General features: G+C 36.4%; 1 protein-coding gene across 2 annotated transcripts in view; it reads left to right on the top strand.

Moving 5' to 3' along the window:
• The first annotated feature begins 1,607 nt into the window (after positions 1 to 1,607).
• LOC140743269 (glutamine synthetase 2 cytoplasmic) overlaps positions 1,608 to 8,563 on the top strand; it is an 87,810-nt gene continuing 80,854 nt past the window's right edge. The window contains exon 1 of one of the 2 annotated variants that reach the window (XM_073074422.1): positions 1,608 to 1,763. The gene's annotated coding sequence lies outside the window, so the exon portion shown is untranslated. The remainder of the gene's footprint in view (positions 1,764 to 8,563) is intronic. The other variant, XM_073074425.1, reaches the window with a different exon arrangement.

The raw sequence follows: 8,563 nt of genomic DNA, 5'->3' as shown, positions 1-8,563 counted from the left end.
TGGGCTTAACACGGCTGTTATTAGGCAGAAATAGCTGTGATGGTGGTGCCACTGGAGTCGAACCACAGAGGGTTCTACCACCTACAAAATTATATTCCTACCTAAGGTCGGCCACAGATGCGTCGCTACCCCTGAGGACTAAGCTGGAATACCGATGCAAATCGTTACACTTAGCAGTTGCATTGGGTATATCTTTATATATATATTTCTTATGTGCGTGTGTATGTCACTGAACTCCTCCTAAACGCCTGGACTGATTTTGATATAATTTGTTGTGTGTGTACAAAGGGACTTGAGAATGGTTTAGATTCACAATTTAGTCCGTGGGAAAAGGTTTGTTAATTAATTTTTAATTCGTAAGTAGTTATAGAATCGGAAACATGCATTTGATCAAGTGATGATCTTTAGCAAAGTTGTTGTCCAAGAGCCCACGCGGGTTTGGGAGTTGGTAAGACCAGTTTCGGACAGATGACACCACTGTCATTCGAACGCAGGTACAAATTTTCCGTTTTATGTATGTCATATTATTTCTTTAAAATGCGGGCGAAGCCGCGGCCACCACTAGTATATGTATAATACTCATAAGGCAAATACCATGGTGTCTTCTTTCTGATCTGTGTTTAGTCTGTTAAACGTTTTATTTTTTCTTTCACGTCCTTTTCAGTTAAGCGGTTGTTCTGTTTAGAACAATGAAAATATTTGCCGTTTCTCATATTATATCATAGAATATTTCTCGTCAATGTTTTTAAGGATTTGTCAGTTAATTTTTTTATGTCCCATTGTTGGGTTCAGGTCTCATCTTGATTGTCTTGAGGAGCTTAGAGCATTCTTCACCATGTTGTTCCAATAGAAATCGGAAGGAAAAGTAAGAGTTACAAGAAAATACTTTTAAAGGGTTTTGACAAAGTTTAAACATTGTACAATGACAATCACTAGGCTATAGCTTAAAATTCGAAGCACGAAAAAATATTTACCACTTTACACAAATCGAACTAAATGTAAACGTTGTTTAAGTTTAATTGAAATTGTATTTCCATGTTCTTGATTAGTTCAAATTTAGACCATTTCATCTCGTAAATTGTTGATAAAGTACTGCTCCGGAGCTAACTAGTGTGCCTGGTGCGCCGAACTGCAACAAACTTACTTAAACTTTTACGCTGCAGTAGCGCGAACCACGTGCTCCGCATTACCAACAAGTTTCTATTTTGTTTACTAGTGTATCGCTTCATTTCTCAGTCACAAACTTGCTGAGAAAACTTGTTTCGAGTATTTAATTCAATCATCCAAACTTTGTCTGTAGTTTAAAAAGCCTTTTTAAACTCTTACGTTTGTTAAAAAGAGGTTTCAGCCCAATATTAAAAATTCAATGAAATGCGGATAAAATACGGCGCGTTAGATCCCCGATTCCCGCTTGGATAAACAGAGGAACTTGCCGCCAATTTAGGCAAAACAGTTTAATGTGACCACATGACATCGGATGTGGTTGACGATTGTCATCTATCAGAATGTAAAGTGGGCGCCGCGGATGCGAGATGTTCTGAGCGAATTTGAATGAAACGGTGACGGATTCGAGGGGGAGATTGTACCAGGTTCTCCCACCACGCACGCGTATAGAGATGCGCGCGCATATATTCTCCGACGCGCTCGGCGAGCATCAGTCAATCCCCGAGCGGCGCGCGTTACGTTCGACTGGTACTAAAAGTACACACGTGTTACACTCGACACGCACGCTTCGCGCGCGACTTCGAGGGACTTAAATCAAGGTATTGTGAAAAACATACAAGTACATATATTTTTGTGGGGAGCGAGCGAGGGGCTCGTGCTCGTCGGCTGCGGCTGTGGAAACTTCCCGCAGCACGTGCACGACGGGTGCAAGCCACCACTTGCACTGCGAATTGCATCATATCGGCCAAAATACGCGCCGTTGCCATCATACGCTCGCGTTACTAACTTTTATTGCCATGCGAATTTTCCATTGTTGATCATCCTGACTTTAACACTGGTCCACGGTCGTATTGAAATAATAAAACGCCTCGAAATATTCATTTGTGGCGGCTATAAAATTTAAAAGCTACTTCGTAAGACGCGGGAATTTTTTTACGCAACTCGGTTAAATTTGACCCGATTGTGACAGAAAACTTGTAGGCCGTCTGGCAGATAATTATCATACACTTGCCCGCTCCTTGTCGCTAACGAGTTTGGTAAAAAATGTGAAGTCGTTTTCATAAAATGTTAAATCTTGTTCCCGGGAGAAAGAGAACTGGATTTTGATACGTAAAAAATGCGTAGGTAAATCAGTTACACTGTAACTAGCCTTTGTATTGGTTTAATTGTTATTCTGGATCAATCGCATGCCCAGTACCCTAATAATGCGTAGGTACTAGCAGTGGCGTGCGAAGTGAGGAAACGTCGTCATTAACTTAAGTTCGCAGCGCGCCTTCCCGCCCGCTTTGTTGAAATATAAAACTTCGCTGTTTTAATGGTCTTGCTTGCGTGAGGGGAGGTTGTGCGTACATTCAGAGTTTTGTTTCTGGTCCTTGTAGGTACCTGTGTTAAGGTACGCGTTTTATTAAAGTAACGCTGACGTCTTGCATATAAAAACTCGAAATAGTGAAAATTGTCAACTGACTCTTAAAATATTCCAAATGCATAGAAGATATTACAAATAACAAAATTGTTTGCAAATTACAGCGTGTAATATAAATTTCTTGAAACTACAAGTTATGCAGATAATAGTATGGTTTTTAAATGTAACAATCATTGCGCGAAAAAATTACGTATGTAATACCCGTTATTACAGGGTAGGGTTACCTACATACCATTGAATTTTCTAACTCCTACCAAAAGATTTCTAATAAACACGACGACGTTGTTTACTACATTAGTAATATTTTTAGATGTACTGGGTTTTAAAGTAATCCTAGCTAAAAGTACTTCAGACTTATATTGTTACTTAAATTTTATTAATATTTTTTTTTTCAAAAATAATGTTACTTATTGTAATAACATAAATAAAACACAGTTCTCTTATCGATAGCTATATAAGAACTAATAACTTATGTATATTAAGAATAATATATACAACAAATATATTCCGACATACCTTCATGTCCCAAACTTTAAAGTGAATAGTTTGCCATCTGAAATAGCGCGCCGCATTTTTAAACTATTGCCAAACGTCAATAACATGCAGAATTTAACTATTGAGAATAACTGACTAACAATATGTGCTTATTGTATATTTTGTTCAAATTTCTCATTTTTTTCATCATCGTCACATATTTAACGACATAACAAACAATTCACAATATTTTCAGAAAAGATTTCACACGACTAAAAAAAGTTCGGTCGATTATACGAGTATGAAACTCAGAGATGTAGGTTTTCCTTAAAATGTTTACGTTAATTTATGTTAATTGTTTACTTAATTTATTGTCAAATTTAATGAAAAATACTTGCCTAATTGAGTTTGGTTTTTTCCTCGGAATAACAGTCTCATCCCTTGTGATATTATATAATCAAATATTGTATATATCTCAATATTATTCGAGTTGACGTTAAACTGTACGTCTTCAGGAAAAATTGTGTCATTTATCGTTATAAATTTTAAAGGGAACGTTATGTAAACTTAAAATTTATTAAACATTATCATTCTTATTCCAAGAAATCAATTAGATACAAGAAAGGCTGGTATAAAATATATGGTATTTTGAAGGTGGTAGAACCGTTTGTGGTTCGACTCCGACGGCACCACCGCCACACCTATTTCTGCCGTATAACAGCAGTGTTAAGCGCTGCTGTGTTCTGGTTTGAAGGGTGTGGTAAGACATACTTTTCCGAGGCGTTCCAGCTTAGTCCTCAGGAGTAGCGACGCATCTGTGGCCGACCCCAGGTATGAATATGTAGCCCTATCTGGGGTTGATTACAGATGTCCATGGGCGGCAGTAGCCACTTACTATAAGGTGGACTGCATGCTCGTCTGCTACTACTATATTATATAAAAAAAATATGGAATTGTGTAATTATGAGTAGACATACGAAGATAAGTAGATAATAGGTAGACTTTAATAATTCTTGAACAATTGGAAAAGTGTATGTCTTCGAGTAGACTGTATGCATTAAATATGTGACATGGATAACGTGGGGAAGGTAGCGAATTCGTACTTTGCGTATATGTTTTATTAATATAAGTATGTATTTTTCTGTTTACTAGTCAAGGGGGCGTATAAGTACTCCTAGATATTCTGTCTCCCAAAAGGTGACCGAAAAACTTTTCATTGTTTATTAAAATATAATGAACCTATTGTTGAATCCATCGAATATGTATTGAAAATATTAGGGACGAATGACGTAATAAAGCAAAAAGACGCATTTTTTTATGATTTCAAGCCCGCGTTCCTTAAAGATATTCAGAAATATGTGCAAAGATCGACAAATAATATTGTAGTAATGAACCTTCTATCTATAAAACTATAAATCGGATGTAAGATAAAAACAGAAATTAGCACAAAGTCTAAAATTACATTTCAATGAGTGAAAGTGATTCACTGAGGAACAAGCGGTGATAAATAATAAATGTAATTGTTGAAGTCAGAATGCAGTGAACAATGCATAATATTCAAAAAGACACATAAGTGTAAAATAACGACGGTTACCATACTGGCCCTGACTCCCAAAGGCACCGGGTTCGATCCGTGGTCAGACACACACGTGAATGAGTTTAAATAATATCTCTTTTGGGGGTCGGGTGACGGACTCTAGTGTGGGGCGGTGACGATACAAAACTTGTTATTTTTTAATTTGCTATGTTATTTGAAAGATATAAAAGCCCTTTCCTTTATAAAAGAGCGTTACTATAATATCTTCAGCACTTCATTAAGTTTGTATAATATAATACTTTTATATTCCGAAGTATTAACGTATTTATGTACTTGTAATTAGCACTTAAATAGTGGAGTCGAACTCGCATACGGAGGGTTTCGTACCAAATTTTCATTTATTCCTATTTCTTCTTTTACATAAGGCCTTTAATGACGTTGAACGTTAAAAACGTTTATTTTTGTCCATCGATGTCTGAGACGGTACGCGTCTGATACGCTGACTGTCTGTGACGTAAACGCATTTTACTGATTGTGACGCACCGAGTACTCACCTTAGAGATTGGACCACCATTTCCAAACCGTACGCTGGAATTGTGGATGCAATGCAATCATTGTGTTAAGAATGTCCTCATTAATCAAGATCGACGGGCAGTTATCGTGTTATTAACTGAGAACAGGTCTCGATCTTGTTGCATTAATTCAATTGCATTCTTAAGGTCATCGGCAATTGACGCAGTGTTCAGTTGTACACATTTTGAATTGATTCATCATCAACAGCCCATTACTGTCCCACTGCTGGGCACGGGTCTCCTCTCATAATGAGAGGGATTAGGCCATAGTCCACCGCACTTGCCAAGTGCGTATTGGCAGACTTCACTTACCTTTGGATTTCTTTTTTTTTTGTTTTTTTTTTAATAATCTCAGATATGCACGTTTCCTTATGATGTTTTCCTTCACCGTTTAGCAAGTGATAATTAATTTCTAATACGCACATAACTTTGAAAAATCAGAGATGCGTGCCTGGAATTTGAACCTCGGACGCCTCGATCGAGAGGCCGAGTTTCTTAACCACTAGGCTATCACTGCTCTTTTGAATTGATTGTTACCCGTTTATTTGTATAATTTGATTAATGTGCTAGAGAGGAAGGGGCTTACGTAGTGCGTAGCGGCCTTTTTGCCGATATTAGGGTCCCGTACCTAAAGGGTCGCCGCTATATCAACAAATACTAAAAAAAATGTTGGTATGGTATGGTTCATATCAATAAACATGAGACTATTTAGGAACGTAACACACTAACAACAGGCGATGACAGACAGGCAGTCAGAGTAGGTCAGCGACGGACATCGACAAGAACTGTCGCTTGTGTAATAACTCCCTTATCTACACTTTCAAAGCAACTAAAGGTAATTAGTAATAGTACTCGTAGCATTAACTCGATACCAGCAAGTACACGTATAACACATAAATTGAAAATATTATCAACCGTTTGCTTATCTCCTCTTAAATTCATTTGAAAATCAGATCGTTAGTAATGAAACTAATTTTTTTAGTAAATAAATATTAATTATGATATCGATGATCCTAAATCCATAAAATCATTACCAATGTAAATATACTAATTAAACTATTAGTAAAGTTTATAAACAGCTCTAAATTAAGTAAAATTAATTAACTCTAATCACTTAATAATATCACTGATTATTATGAAGTAGTGTGATTAATTTATATTTTCTAGGATTTTTAATTATTTTATATATAGGGCAAGAACGGAAGCCTGAATTATCATTTATGAACTCTTTACGAAACACTGAACGAGTCTTTTTCTAGCTGATTACAAAACGACATAATGGCTCACTGAGTTCATTTTGCTAAAAAAATCAACGAGTTGCACTCCCGGAGTGCCGGCAGAAGTGAAAACTTTCAAAATATAACCTGAACAATACAATATAATAAATACAAAATGAAACTGACATCCATTGACATATTCTTTCTATGCTCACACCGAATGATATCTTGACTTTTGCAGTTTGCTTTGCCGTCTTACGAATTTTCGTTCAGGTCACGTGTCCTGACGCGAGTTATATTTTTTACCCATCACGAGTGCAAAACGCCGCTAAATTCACTTCAAAAAACAGTTTTTGATTCAATTCAGCACTCAAAATTTGTAATTTGAGTTAGTGTAGGTACGTGTTATTGTTGCGCGCGATATGCGACTTATGCTCCAAGGGTTAACAGCCCCTGACCTTAGATGAGTAAAATACATAGATTGATCACTCCGAACAAGAAACTATAACCAGTTTTGAGAATAGAAATCGTTGCGTAAATAAAGTTTTGTTACGTGTCCATTTTAAAATGTCCCTTAAAATGCTTGAAATACTTGTGAATTATGTATTATTAGTTATTTATTCGTAAATTTTCGCTAAAAATGCTTTTTATTTGTCAAGAATTCAAAAAATAAATGATAAAATCATTCTTTTGTGGCTTCATTCACCTTCGAGGCGGTGAAGTATCTTTCTCTTTCAAATCAAAGCCCGTGACGATATGACAACAGATATGTGACTCGTAAACACAAACAGTGCATAGCGCTTCAGTAAATATTCCGAATTTCCTGCAAATTAATGTCACTGAGAGAGCAAAAGGCACGAGCTCGAATGGTGCAAATTTGCACCAACTGAATTGAATTTTAATTTGATCAAGGTGTTTGTTGTCGGCAAGCTACCGTGTTGTTTCGCGCCTTTTAATCTTAGAATGAGTACTAGATTTTTTGTTGTGTGAGCTAGATGTTTTAATATCAGGGGAAATCTTCCAAAAATACCCAACCTTCTGGGGAAAGGTTATTTGACATCTCTATTCACAACCCGGTGGTCGCACAAGACAAAGGGAAGCTTCAGGATCTTGCGGCTAACGCACCGGTGCGTTGAATTGATTGTACATTTTATTGTCCTTCTGTTGTTGCTTTATTTTTTTTCTTTTGTTTTATGTTATTTTTTATTTTTTTATTCTTTTGTTTTATGTTATTTTTATTTTATTTCTATTCTTTTGTTTTATGTTATTTTTTTTTTTGCATTTCTCTATTATAGTATTTCATTTGTGTTGCAATTATCCGAATAAATGTTTATTTCTTTCTTTCTTTCTATTGCGTGACGACGTTTAGCTTTCCACGAAAATCAGTGATAGCCTCATGGTTTCAAATTCGTCCGCGATAAGTCCGCAGTCAAGTCACACGCAGTCAGTACACAGTTATGAATTTTCGAAATATGCGTATATTCGAATTAGTTAACACTTACTTTAAGGCTCAATTTACATTGCCGCGGAATGGAAGGGAAAAGAATTTTTGCAAACAAATTCTGCATAGCATAATAAACTTTATGTCAATTGTGACAAAATCCACAGACGGCGTCGACAGTTGTTTAAGGAATTCTCGAGAATGCGCGAGGATTCCCCGGAAGACGCGCAACCTTTTTTTTTAGCACGTATTTAGTTTGTACGTTCCACAATTGACATAAAGTTCATTGTGCTATGCAGAATTTGTTTGCAAAAATTCGCTACCCTTCCATTCCGCGGCAATGTAAATTGAACCTAAGGGTGTAAGAAATAGTTGATGATTGACCTACTCATATTAGCTAAAAATAAAATGCCTGTCTATTTCTTGTTCGTAAAACTTTTTTATGTTTGCTCATAGTGGCTCCCGTCGTCACTCTGTTTCTGCTTACATCAGCTGTGTAGCGTTGCTCTTTTCTGGAATGTAGGGTGTTGTCCACTTTTTTTGGCTTTCGTCCTCGTCATCAAGAGTAGAAACATATTTTGTGATTAGTTTTAGGCAAACCTCCTCCAAGTTTTTTACAAAAGCTCAAGTGTGTCATTTAAAAAAAAACATCTGCCATTTTTTAGCTCATAGAGAAGTAAGATTTAAAAAGGATCTTATTACGGCAAAGATATCAGAAATGGTATAGATTTAAGA

The sequence above is a fragment of the Epargyreus clarus genome, unplaced genomic scaffold (genome assembly GCF_041222505.1).
Source record: "Epargyreus clarus isolate Ecla_fem2 unplaced genomic scaffold, WU_Ecla_fem_2.2 ptg000007l, whole genome shotgun sequence".
Taxonomy (NCBI): Eukaryota; Metazoa; Arthropoda; class Insecta; order Lepidoptera; family Hesperiidae; genus Epargyreus; species Epargyreus clarus.
The sequence above is the reverse complement of the archived record's forward strand: the minus strand, read 5'-3'. Positions and strand labels throughout refer to the sequence as shown.